Consider the following 14,868-nt stretch of genomic DNA (forward strand, 5'->3'; position numbering starts at 1 on the left):
CCTGTAACTGTATGTGTTTGTAAGGGTATTGTACTTTCAGGAAGTAAAGAGATCTTCAGAAAGAAAAAGACCGAAATAATTTCTAGGATTTCGCTTCAATTACACAAAAGAAAAAATATATGTAACTGCCTAGATATGTTTCAAGAATTTTCTGAAATTCTAAGGTAGGCCACAAATTCAATTTACATAATATGTATATATTAATTAACATAATGTGTATACATATTTGCATATATATGTGTGTATGTATGTATATTATGACTCATGTAATAAATAACTTGAGTTTTATATATATATATATATATATATATATAGGATAGTGTGTATATGTATTATTAGCTGAAGACAAAGTTTATTTTATCTTCAGTAACTTTGTTTTTATGTTTTTCTCCAATATTCAGGATTTTTTAAAGTTTAATTAGAAATACTCTTGATATATATTTTAAGTAAGCTCAAATTTACCCTCTTTATCCACTGGTGAAGAAATAAGTATTTATAAGATTGAACAAAATCAGAGTTTGAGTTTTATTATAAAAGCTAAGAGCACCTAAATACAATGCTTTCCTGAAAATTTAATACTATATACAATATTTTTATAAAAGCACAATAAAAAGCAAGACAACTGTTCATAGCATTAAGAAGCCTTTTATCAAGAATTATTTTCCAGGGGTCAGCCAGGAAGATGGCAGAGTAGAAGGATGCTAACTAAGCTCACTTTGTCCCACAGATACAACTAGATAACACTCACATAAGCATAAATAACCCTGGAAAGAATCGGAGACTATCAGAGCAAACTCCACAACTGCAGGTAGACAAGAGCCCACACTGAAGAAGGTAGGAATGGCTCAAGATGCAGTCTGGGAGCAAAACAGACCATGGTTGTCCACAGTGGGGAGGGTGCCAGTGATGCAGAAAATGACAAAAACCAGACTTTCACACTTGTGAGTTGATGAATGGGGAGGATGAATCCCTGAAATATTTGCCTTGAGAGAGGGAGAGGCTAAATTTCATGAATTCTTATAAACAAAAGGACTTGGAGGCCCTATTTATTCCTGCTTTAGTTTCGGTGGGTTGTATAGGTTGTATGTGTCTAAGAGTTTATCCATTTCTTCTAAGTTGTCCAATTTGCTTGCATATCAGTTTTCATAATATTCTGTTACTAGTGTTTGTATTACTGTGGTGTTTGTTGTTACATCTCCTCTCTCATTTGTGATTTTATATATTTGAGTCCTCCCTCTGTCTCTCTCTCTCTCTCTCTCTCTTTTATTTTTTTTTTTGGATGAGTCTGGATAGAGTTTATCAATTTTGTTGATTGTTTCAAAGAACCACTCCTGGTTCTACTGATCTGTTCTAATAATTTTTATTTCTTCTCCCTACTGGTTTTGTTTGTTTTTCTTTTTCTAGTTCCTTTAAAGGGTGTAAGTTCAAGTTGTTTACATGAGCTTTTTCTATAACTTTATCTAGATCTATGTATCTGTTAGGTTCATTTGCTCTACAGTGCTTTTGAAATCTTCTCTTTTATTATCAATTTCCTGCCTGGATAGTTTATCTGTTGAGAGTGCAGTATTAAGTCCACTACTCTACTGCTGTTTATTTCTCCTTTTAGTTTGTTTAGTATCTGCTTTGCATATATAAGTGTGCCAATGCTGGATGCCTAAATATTTATAATTATTGTATCTTGGTGAATTGACCCCTTTATCATTATATAACATATACCATTGTGGTTAGAAAAGATATTTGATAGCATCTTGAACTTTTTTAATTTGTTAAGACTCATTCCATAAACTAAGATATGATCTATCCTGGAGAATATTTGTTGCATGCTTGAGGAGAATGTGTTTTTGTGTGGCTGAATGGAATGTTCTATATATCTGCATCTGCCATATCCCTATCTATATATTCTTATCTACCTGTATCTATTTAATGAAGGACCAGGAGGCTTCACAGGAAAATTCCACTAAATTTTTAAAGAGGAGATAATACCTATTCTTCTCAAACTATTTCAAAAAATAGAAAAGAAAGGAGCACTTCCAAATTCATTCTGAGGCTGGTATCACTCTGACACCAAAACCAGATAAAGACACTATAGAAAAAGAGGACTATATGCCAATATCTCTCATGAATATAGATGCAAAAACCCCTCAATAAAATATTAGCAAACCAAATCCAACAATACATTTAAAAAATCATTCACCAGGATCAAGTGAGATTTATTCCTGGGATGCAAGTGTAGTTCAATATTCACAAAACAATTAACATGATACATCACATCAATAAAGGATAAAAACCATATGATTATTTCAACAGATGCAGAAAAAAGACATTCAACAAAGTACCACATCCATTCTTGATAAAACCCTCTGCAAAGTATGTCTGCAGGGAATATACCTCAACATAATAAAAGTCTTAGATAAAAAACCCATAGTTAACATCATACTCAATGGGGAAAAATCAAAAGCTTTTCCTCTAAGGTCAAGAACAAGACAAGGATGCCCCATCTCACCACTTTGCTTCAATATAGTATCAGAAGTCCTAGCCAAAGAAATCAGACAACAAAAAGAAATAAAAGGCATCCAAATCAGCAAGGAAGAAGTCAAGCTTTCACTATTTGCAGATGACATGATACTATATACAGAAAACGTTAAAGAACCCACCAAACAACCATTAAAACTGATAAATGAATTCAGTAATGTGGGAAGATACAAAATCAAAGTACAGAAATGCATTCCTGTATACCAATAATGGAGCAGTAGAAAGTGAAATTAAAAGAAAAAAATTGCATTTACAATAGCACCAAAAACACTAAAATATCCAGGAATAAACTTAACCAATGAGGTGAAAGATGTGTACTCTGAAAACTATAAAATACTGATGAAAGAAATTCAAGATAATGCAAAGAAGTGGAACAACATTCTATGCTCATGAGTTAAAAGAACAAATATTGTGAAAATGTCCAAACCATACAAACAAATCCATAGATTTAATGCAATTCCTATCAAAATACCAACAGCATTTTTCAAAGAAGTAGAACAAACAATACTAAAATATGTATGAAACCACAAAGGACCCTAAATAGCCAAAGCAATTAGGCTATTGAGAAAGAAAAACAAAACTGGAGGTATCACAATTCTGGATTTCAAATTATATTACAAAGTGATAGTAATTAAATCAGTATAGTACTAAAAAAAAAAAAAGAGAGTATGTTACTAACATGAAAAACAGACACATAGATCAATGGAATTGAACAGAAAATCCAGATAGAAGCCCAAACGTATATAGTCAATTAACCTTTAACAAAGGAAGAATGGAATAAACAATGGGAAAGAGATAGTCTTTCAACAAATCATGCTGGGAAAACTGGATGGCTACACACAAAAGAATAAAACTGGACCACTTCCTTTCACTACACACAAAAATAAACTCAAAATAGTTTAAAGACCTAAACGTAAGACCTGAAACCATAAAAATCCTTGAAGAGGGCAAAGGCAGTAATTTCTCTGACATCGGCCACAGCAACATTTTCTTAGATATGTCTCCCAAGGTAAGGGAAAAAAAAGCAAAAATAAACTATTGGGACTACATAAAAATAAAAAGCTTTAGCACAGTGAAGGAAACAATCAAAAAAACTAAAAGACTACTGAGTGGGAGAAGATATTTGTAAATGACATATCTGATAAAGGGTTAGTATCCAAAAATATAAAGAACTTCTAAAACTTAACACCTAAATCCAAATAATCCAATTAAGAATGGGCAAAAGACATGAACAATTCTCCAAAGAAGACATACAGATGGCTAAGAGATACATGAAAAGATGCTCAACATCACTCTCACCAGGGGAAAGCAAATCAAAACTACAGTGAAAAATCATCTCACACCTGATGGCTAAAATCAAAACACAAGAAACAACAAGCGTTGGTAAGAATGTTGAAAAAAAGGAACCCTCATGCACTGTTGGTGAGAGTGAAAGCTGGTGCAGCTACTGTGGAAAACAGCATGGAGGTTCCTCAAAAATTTCAAAACATAACTATTCTATGAACCAATAATCACATTACTGAGTATTCACTCAAAGAATACGAAAACACTAATTCAAATGGATACATGCACCCCTATGTTTATTACAGCATTAGTTACTATAGACAAACATGTGCCCGTCAATTAATGAATGGCTAAAGAAGATGTGGTATGTGTACACACACATACACACACACACACACTGGAATATTATTCAGTCACAAAAAGAATGAAATCTTGCCATTTGCAACAACATAGATGGAGCTACAGAGTATAATGCTAAAGTGAAATAAGTCAATCAGAAAGACAAATATATGATCTCACTCATGTGGAATTTAAGAAACAAATGAGTAAAGGAAAAAAAAAAAGAGAGAGAGAGACAAACCAAGAAACAGATTCCTAACTACAGAGAACAAACTGATGGTTACTAGATGGATGAAACAGGTGACAGGGATTAGAATACACTAACATGATGAAAAATAAAATAATTTTTAAAATTATTTTCCATCCTCACTGAGACCTGTGGTCAAAGTGTTTGAACTCACCTCTAGTCAGTTTGTATAGCGTTCAGATGTATGTAACTAAAGGTAAGCAATTTTACTTCATTGTTTTCACATAGGTAGAAATAATATGTAAATTATAGAATATAATGGTAATTTTCAAATATTTAGTGGTTTTGATGAATAACGAATTGGAAAAAGTTCAGGAATGTGTTTTCATTAAAAATTCAAACAAAATAAAATTCTGTTACTCAGTAAACAATGCAACAATGCCCTTCTTAAGGTCAAAACTTTAAAAAGTTTTAAAAGTGCATAATAATTGAAAAGTATCTTAGGCACTAAGAAACTTTAATTCCTATAGAAATAAGTATTGTGATAATGCTGCTACATAACAATAAAAAACAAATGTTTATTGCTTGTGCATCTGAAGTCAGCTGGGGTCAGTTAGGAGACTCAGATCATCTTGTCTGGATTGAATGGTTAGTGAGTGATCTACACTGGCTTTTTCTGAGGCCTATATGGCAGCTCCCCTCAATTTGTGCTTCTCCCTCTATTAGATTATCACAGTGTCTTAATCAGCATTCTCCAGAAAAACAGAATCTACAGAGCGTGCATGTGTATGTGTGTGTGTGTGTGTGTGTGTGTGTGTACAGGCTGAAGACCCAGAAACCCAGAAAGTTCTATTTAAGTCCAAAGGCAGTTCACTACAGAAAGAAGAGTCAATGTTGCAGATGAAGTTCAGAGGCAATTTGCTGAAAAATTCTCCCTTATATGGAGATGGCTCTTGTTTTAGTTCTATTTAGGCCTTTTGCTGATTGGATAAAGCCTGTTTGCATTATGAAAAACAATCTGCTTTATTAAAATTCCACTGATTTAAATGTTAATGTCATCCAAAAACCCCCTCATAGAAAGACCCTGAGTCATGTTTGATAAAAAGCTTGCTGCTAAGTGGCCCTGATTAGCTGATACATAAAATTAACTATCACACATGGGAATAACAGAGGCATGGGAACACAAGAGAAAATATGCAAAATTTCTTTGAGCATAGGCTCAGGATTGGCATAACACCATTTCTGCCACCATCTATGGGATCCAGTACATCACAGCACCAGCCCAAGTTTAAAGAATGGGGAATGAGACACCAGTACTCTTCAGGGTAAAGAAGCATAAAGTCATATATAAAGGTATATGGATACAGAAAGTGGTAAAAAATTGAAGCTATTAATGTAATCAGTTTAAACACTTTTTAAAAATCTTTGGTATGATTTTAACAAATGCATGTTCATCACCTGATTTAATCATACACTTAGATGAATAATTCAGAATGAGCTCTTACAAGTCCAGATAGGATTTGTGAGATTTGAACTTAAAGATATCTATTCTTGCTTGAAAAGTGGTTAACAACCATATTATATAGCACACCAGATTTGCAAGTTAGAATTTTTAACCACCGCAGCAAAACACTGAGCCAGATGTTTAGTCACCTATTAACAGTATTGTGACCTGTGAAATATGTAGTGTGAACATACTGAGCATTTACATACTTTATGCCCTGATTTAAAGCTGGATCCCCGACAGGGGAGGGGCAAGACAGTAGAAGATCAGGGTCCCCAAGTCACCTGTCCCCACCAACTTACCTGGATAACTTTCAAATCATCCTGAAACCTACGAATTCGGCCTGAGATTTAAGAGAGAACAGCTGGAATGCTACAGAGAGAAGAGTCTGCTTTTATCAAGGAAGGAAGACAGAAAAAAAATAAGGAAATAAAAAGACATCCAAGGGGGAGGGCCCGTGAGGAGCGGCTAAGGGGGGCTACGAGTGTCCCCAGGACAGGGAAGCCCCGCCAGGAGGAGCAGGAGCTTCACCAACCTTCCCGGATAGAGAAGGGCTGGCAGTGAGCTCGGGCAGGATCCCAGGAGGGCAGTGATGCCCCCAGGCTCCCGGGGGCACTAACAGGACCTGCACCCCGGGGAGAGCCCCACACCCCGCGGCCGAGCTCCCTAAAGGGCTCCAGTGCACACAGCTGGGCCCAGGAGCAGCTGGGAGGTGGCTCAGCTAGAGGCTCCAGGGGAGGGGGCTGCACAGCCGGGAGTGCAATTCCAGCAGCACAGACCCAGGAGACCAGGGCACAGGGGACACAGCCCAGGATCCGGTGCTCCCCTTGGGACAGGAGGAGGCCGGGAGGGCACAGGACAGCGAGGACGCTCCAGCCTCCAGCCGGAGCTGAGCAGATCAGCGGCCCCGCCCCTGGAGCATCCCGGCCCCTACGGACTGAGAGCTCCATAGTTACTGCAGGAGCTGCCTCCAGGGCTGGAGAGCTGGCCGCCGCCACTGTTGTTGTTACTCCTGGCCTCACCTTGGACCTGGGACTGAGCAGGGGCCTCACAGGATAAACAGCTCCCACTGTGCTGTGCACCTGGCAGGGGGCTGGGCAGCTCCCCCAGGGGCACGTACTTGAGAATCAGCACAGCAAGCCCCTCCCCCAGAAGACCAGCTAGACGGACAGGAGAAAAGCAAGTTATTGACCAAGCAGCACTGGAAAGTTCCAGGGGAAGTTGAGGGATTTATAGTATATAGAATCAGAGGATAACCCCCCTTATTATTTGCTTACTGTTTGTCCCCCCCCCCTTTTTTTTCTTTTTTCTCTCTTTTTCTCCTTTTTCCAGTACAACTTGTTTTTTGGCCACTCTGCACTGAGCAAAATGACTAGAAGGAAAAACTCACCTCAAAAGAAAGAATCAGGAACAGTCCTCTCTCCCACAGAGTTACAGAATTTGGATTACAATTCAATGTCAGAAAGCCAATTCAGAAGCACAATGATAAAGCTACTGGTGGCTCTGGAAAAAAGCATAAAGGATTCAAGAGACTTCGTGACTGCAGAATTTAGATCTAATCAGGCCGAAATTAAAAATCAATTAAATGAGATGCAATCCAAACTGGAGGTCCTAACGATGAGGGTTAATGAGGTAGAAGAACAAGTGAGTGACAAAGACAAGTTGATGGCAAGGAAGGAAATTGAAGAAAAAGAGACAAACAATTAAAAGATAATGAGGATAGGTTAAGGGAAATAAGTGATAGCCTCAGAAGGAAAAATCTATGTTTAATTGGGGTTCCCGAGGGCACTGAAAGGGACAGAGGTCCAGAATGTGTATTTGAACAAATTATAACTGAGAACTTCCCTAACTTGGGAAGGGAAACAGGCATTCAGATCCAGGAGATAGAGAGGTCCCCTCCTAAAATCAATAAAAATCATTCAACACCTTGACATTCAATAGTGAAACTTCCAAATTCCAAAGATAAAGAGAAGATCCTTAAAGCAGCAAGAGACAAGGGATCCCTAACCTTTATGGGGAGAAGTATTAGATTAACAGCAGATTTCTCCACAGAGACTTGGCAGGCCAGAAAGGGCTGGCAGGATATAGTCAGGGTCCTAAATGAGAAGAACATGCAGCCAAGAATACTTTACCCAGCAAGGCTCTCATTCAGAATAGAGGAAGAGAAAAAGAGCTTCCAAGATAGGCAGAAACTGAAAGAGTATGTGACCACCAAACCAGCTCTGCAAGAAATATTAAGGGGGATTCTGTAAAAGAAAGGGGAAGTCCAATGAAACAATCCACAAAAACAGGGACTGAATAGGTATCATGATGACACTAAATTCATATCTTTCAATAGTAACTCTGAACGTGAATGGACTTAATGACCCCATCAAAAGGCGCAGGGTTTCAGACTGGATAAAAAAGCAGGACCCATCTATTTGCTGTCTATAAGAGACTCATTTGAGATGTAAGGATACCTACAGCCTGAAAACAAAAGGTTGGAGAACCATTCACCATTCAAATGGTCCTCAAAAGAAAGCAGGGGTAGCCATCCTTATATCAGATAAATTAAAGTTTATCCCAAAGACTGTAATAAGAGATGAAGAGGGACACTATATCATACTTAACGGATCTATCCAACAAGAGGACTTAATAATCATCAATATTTATGCCCCAAATCTGGGAGCTGCCAAGTATACCAATCAATTAATAACCGAAGTTAAGACATACTTAGATAATAATACACTTATACTTGGTGACTTGAACACAGCACTTTCTACAATTGACAGATATTCTAAGCACAATATCTCCAAAGAAACGAGAGCTTTAAATGATACACTGGACCAGATGGATTTCACAGATATTTATAGAACTTTACATCCAAAAGCAATTGAATACACATTCTTCTCAAGTGCACATGGATCTTTCTCCAGAATAGACCACATACTGGGTCACAAATCAGGTCTTAACTGATACCAAAAGATTGGGATCGTCCCCTGCATATTTTCAGCCCATAATGCTTTGAAACTAGAACTAAATCACAAGAAGAAGTTTGGAAGGAATTCAAACATGTGGAGGTTAAGGACCATCTTGCTAAAAGATGAAAGGGTCAACCAGGAAATTAGAGAAGAATTAAAAAGACTCATGGAAACTAATGAGAATGAAGATACAATGATTAAAAATCTTTGGGATACAGCAAAAGCAGTCCTGAGGGGGAAATACATCTATACCCTAAAAACTACAGAACACTTCTGAAAGAAATGGAGGAAGACACAAAGAGATGGAAAAATATTCCATGCTCATGGATTGGAAGAATTAATATTGTGAAAATGTCAATGTTACCCAGGGCAATTTACACGTTTAATGCAATTCCTATCAAAATACCATGGACTTTCTTCAGAGAGTTGGAACAAATCATCTCAAGATTTGTGTGGAATCAGAAAAGACCCCAAATAGCCAGAAGGATACTAAAAAAGAAAACCATAGCTGGGGCATCACAATGCCAGATTTCAGGTTGTACTACAAAGCTGTGGTCATCAAGACAGAGTGGTACTGGCACAAAAACAGACACATAGATCAATAGAACAGAATAGAGAATCCAGAAGTGGACCCTCAACTTTATGGTCAACTAATATTAGACAAAGCAGGAAAGACTATCCACTGGAAAAAAGACAGTTTCTTCAATAAATGGTGCTGGAAAAATTTGACATCCACATGCAGAAGAATGAAACTGGACCATTCTCTTACACCATACACAAAGATAAACTCAAAATGGATGAAGGAAGATCTAAATGTGAGACAAGATTCCATCAAAATCCTAGAGGACAACAGAGGCAACACCGTTTTTGAACTTGCCCACAGCAACTCCTTGCAAGATACATCCATGAAGGCAAGAGAAATAAAAGCAAAAATTATTGGGACTTCATCAAGATAAGAAGCTTTTGCACAGCAAAGGATACAGTCAACAAAACTCAAAGACAACCTACAGAATGGGAGAAGATATTTGCAAATGACATATCAGATAAAGGGCTAGTATCCAAGATCTATAAAGAACTTATTAAACTCAACACCAAAGAAACAAACAATCCAATCATGAAATGGGCAAAAGACATGAAGAGAAATCTCACAGAGGAAGACATAGACATGGCCAACAAGCACATGTGAAAATGCTCCACATCACTGGCCATCAGGGAAATACAAATCAAAACCACCATGAGATACCACCTCACACCAGTGAGAATGGGGAAAATTAACAAGGCAGGAAACCACAGATGTTGGAGAGGATGCGGAGAAAAGGGAACCCTCGTGCACTGTTGGTGGGAATGTGAACTGGTGCAGCCACTCTGGAAAACTGTGTGGAGGTTCCTCTAAGCATTAAAAATAGATCTGCCCTATGACCCAGCAATTGCACTGCTGGGGATTTATCCCAAAGATACAGATGCAGTGAAACGCCGGGACACCAGCACCCCGATGTTTCTAGCAGCAATGTCCACAATAGCCAAACTGTGGAAGGAGCCTGGTGCCCATTAAAGATGAATGGATAAAGAAGATGTATTTTCTGTATCAATAGAATATTATTCAGCCATTAGAATCGACAAATACCCACCATTTGCTTCAACTGGAGGGACCTGGAGGGTATTAAGATGAGTGAAATAAATCAATCAGAAAAGGACAAACATTATATGTCATTTGGAGAATATAAAAATTACTGAAAGGGAATAAAGGGAAAGGAGAGAAAATGAGTGAAAATATCAGTGAGGGTGACAAAACATGAGAGATATCCAACTCTGGGAAATGAACATGGGGTAGAGGAAGGGGAGGTGGGTGGGGGGGTTGGGGTGACTGGGTGATGGGCACTGAGGGGGGCACTTGGGATGAGCACTGGGTGTTGTTCTATAGATTGGCAAATTGAACTTCAATAAAAAATGATAATTAAAAAAATAAAAATAAAAATAAAATAATAAAGCTGGATCCCCAATGCTTAATTATTATACAATTTAAATAATAAGTCTAGGGATCCCTGGGTGGCTCAGCAGTTTAGTGCCTGCCTTCGGCCCAGGGTGTGATCCTGGTGTCCGGGGATCAAGTCTTGCATCAGGCTCCCTGCATGGAGCCTGCTTCTCCCTCTGCCTGTGTCTCTGCCTCTCTCTCTCTCTCTCGGTTTCTCATGAATAAATAAATAAATCTTTTAAATGAATTAATTGTCTTTAGATGTCATGTTTTTATCCTGAAGTGATACTCTTTTTTTTCTTCCTCCATAGATCATTTTAAGGGAGGAAGGGGTTACAAATTTCTACATGAAAGATGCCAAGAAAAGCTTAAAAAATTTGAAGCAAAATAAAAATAATTTCATATAAATATTGACAGGAATATTTTGTGTTAAGATAAATCTTGGTAATCATTTTATTTTTCAAATATTGACAAGGCCCTGAATAATGTCAAAGTAAGAAAAAAGACAAATTATATGAAGACATTTTCTGATGATCTCTAAAAAAAAAAAAATGTTTAAAGTCGCTTGAAAAATAATTGTTATAAAATATGTATTTTTTCATTCTTTTCTCCATTAGAAATGTTAATCTGATTTGGTATTTTAAGATTTAATTATGCATGAGGAATATTTTTCTCATGCTTATTTGATTTTTACAATTTCCTGTTTTCAGATTTAAAATTTATTTTTCGTAATGGTAAGAAACATTAATTCTAAGTTTGAATAAATTATACATACAAACAGCTAGATGTAAAGAAGGGTAGTAAGTAAATATATTACACTTAAAGACAGCTGGAGCTCACCAAATATTTGGTATTACAAATTGGTTTTAAATACTGATTAGATGGCTAATAATATTCATAAAGATAACTAACTCAAGTCCAGTAAAATTATTCTTTATTATAAACTATACATTTTTAATCATATAACATCATCTTATTTTAAACAGTGTTCATGTTACCATTTTCAGGACAAACCCATCCTCCTTTATTTTTTCTGGAGTCACATACAGAAAAGACCTCTTGGTCTCTTAGTTTAATTCAAGATCCTTGCAAGCATCATGAAAGCAAACACATGATTTTTGAAACCTAACTCAAAATTTCAAGTAGTTGCTAAGATTTATATACAGGTAAGAACTTCTTTGATGACATGTTTTTCCCCAGTCATCCTCCTCCCAGCAAATTTCAAAGTAGGCAAATAGATCAAATCAGAATATATATCAAGACTAAATTTCAAAATTAATCATCATCAAGTCAAAGATTTTTTTAGAGCATTATCATCCGGATATCTTTTCTTTGTAGGACTTTGCCATCTTTTGAACTAGTATAATACTAATTACTCCATAAATGTTCCAAATAAATCAAAGGCATCTAACTTTCAGGCAACTATGTGTCATTCTGAAATGTCTCAGATCTTCATATAAAACATTTCAGACTATATAAATCCTAAATACCAAACAGGGAAATATTCCAACCCTGCAATATAATTAAGAACTGGACTACAATAATAATTTTTTTTTTCAAATGTATTCCTCAAGATTCACTCTCTTGAAATGGGTAAGGGACATTTTAGGATCTGGGAAAAGATCATCTTCAGCATAAAGGCTAAATGACAGAATAATATAAGCTAAGGAAGAATTGTTAAGTTAGAAAAAATGTCAATCATGAAGCAGTGTTACACTGGTTTTAGTGAGAAAGACTCGAATGCCAAAATTGTCTCTGACATTACTATGTGGATTAATGGCTTAAAAATTTTTTTCAAGAATTTTAAATTTCTTCCTGTGGAAACAAGCATAATAATAAAGTTTCGGGGATCCCTGGGTGGCGCAGTGGTTTAGCGCCTGCCTTTGGCCCAGGGCGGGATCCTGGAGACCCGGGATTGAATCCCATGTCGGGCTCCCAGTGCATGGAGCCTGCTTCTCCCTCTGCCTGTGTCTCTGCCTCTCTCTCTCTCTCTCTCTCTGTGTGACTATCATAAATAAATAAAAATTAAAAAAAATTAAAAAAATAAAAATAAAAAAATAAAGTTTCGGTGAGAAATTTTTAGAAATTATAACTTATATAGATTATTTGGCATTAAGTAAGTCCTCAATACGTGGTTACTGCTCCTTTATACTCTAATCTTTATTGGGACAGAAAATAAATCTGTCTTTTCTAAGTGTTGTGTGTCTCCAGCCTCTGGAATAATTCCTGCACTATCGTGTGCACAATAAATCTTGGTGAATGGGTTAATAAATACATCTGGCAAGCACAAAAAATGGAAAAAAGTATAGATGAGAATTTAAAATGCCACATTTCTCCATACCATCCAATTAATTGGAAAGGCTTTACTTTAAAAGTGGTAAGACATAATGAACGAAAGGTACTTTCCCATTTATTTTTAGTAATTTATTATATTAATGTACTATGAATTAATGTAGTTGCATTAATTTATGGGAAATGCACATGGGAGATGACATGCCAACAAAAATGGCAATCATTCAGATAAAATCATAAAGAAAATACAGTGTAGTAACTGAAAAGATTTGAAAACGGTGAGTCTCAGGAACTTAATAATTTGTCCTTGCCCAATTTGGAATTTATTTTGTTTACGGTTTTTAAAATTATGACAATTTGTTAAGTTGGTCATTTCACCTCTGGTCCTCACATAACTATCTTCCTTATTCTCCTATTTCTTTGTAAATGAATCACTATGTCTATAGCTACCTCCCACCAATTCCATATTAATGTGTTTCTTGCACTGTTTTTGCACATTTCTCTTAATTCTTTCCCTAGGTATTTTCCACTCATTTTTGCATCTTTCTTTGGGAACTCTTGTATGATACAATATATGATCATCAACCTGACTATATAAATCTAGGACTTTAAATTAAAGAAACTACTTGGGATCCCTGGGTGGCGCAGTGGTTTAGCGCCTGCCTTTGGCCCAGGGCGCGATCCTGGAGACCCGGAATCGATTCCCACGTCGGGCTCCCGGTGCATGGGGCCTGCTTCTCCCTCTGCCTATGTCTCTGCCTCTCTCTCTCTCTCTGTGTGTGACTATCATAAATAAATAAAAATTAAAAAAAAAAAAGAAACTACTTAAAAAATTGGTGGGAGAATTATTGCAATGGTGGATTAGAAAGTTTGAAGTGACAAATATCTTAGAAAGTATTTTCTCTTAAGTCTGATTGCAAACATTTGACAGATAACAAAGAAATAAAAACTACTGTAACATCCAAGAAAAGAAGAAAACCCAGAGAATATTCAGGTCTTTTTCTCTTACTTGCCAGGGAGGGACCTTGGGAGAAGGTAACTGAGACATGAAGAAGCTAAGCAATGATTCTGAAAGCCTCATGGGACAGGGAGACAAACCTGGTAAGCACAACCTGACAAGGGGAGGGGGCTAGAAAAACCACCCATATTTTGGGTTGGACAGCCTTAAGCAAAGATAGACTGGTGGTGAACCAATATAGACGATTCCTCAAAGGGATTGAAGCCTAAAGTGTGAGCGTTTCACTTCCCACAACTAAATTGAGAAGCAATGGAATTGCTAATGCACTTCCAACTGGCAGAAGGAAATAGCTATCCTTTCTGAAGGAAATAATCCTATGCAGACGTTAGGTTATTTTTACAACTTTTTATGTACAATACTACCACTCAATAAAAACAATAATAATGGAGCACACATGAGAAAAGTCAGTATGAATTAGCCATGTGATACAAGAGATAGTAAAAACACACTCCCAAGGGATCTAGATACTGGAATTCTCAAATCCTAAATTTAAAATACTTAATACAAAAAATAAATAAATAAAATAAAATATTTAATACATACAAGGAAATTAAATACTTAAAATTTCAACTAGAAAAATAAACACTTGGTCTACACACAAAATTAAACTCCTGAAGTTGATAAAGAAAAACTTTGAGTACAAAGCAGATTTTCAAAAGAGACAAAATGAGTACCAACTTTTCAACAGAAACAATTTTACATGTATCGCTCAATAACTGAGAAGAAAAATCAATAGGATATAAAAGATTTGAAAAACAGAGTGAAAAAATGATCTAATGC

This window comes from Canis aureus, chromosome 17 (genome assembly GCF_053574225.1).
Source record: "Canis aureus isolate CA01 chromosome 17, VMU_Caureus_v.1.0, whole genome shotgun sequence".
Lineage (NCBI taxonomy): Eukaryota > Metazoa > Chordata > Mammalia > Carnivora > Canidae > Canis > Canis aureus.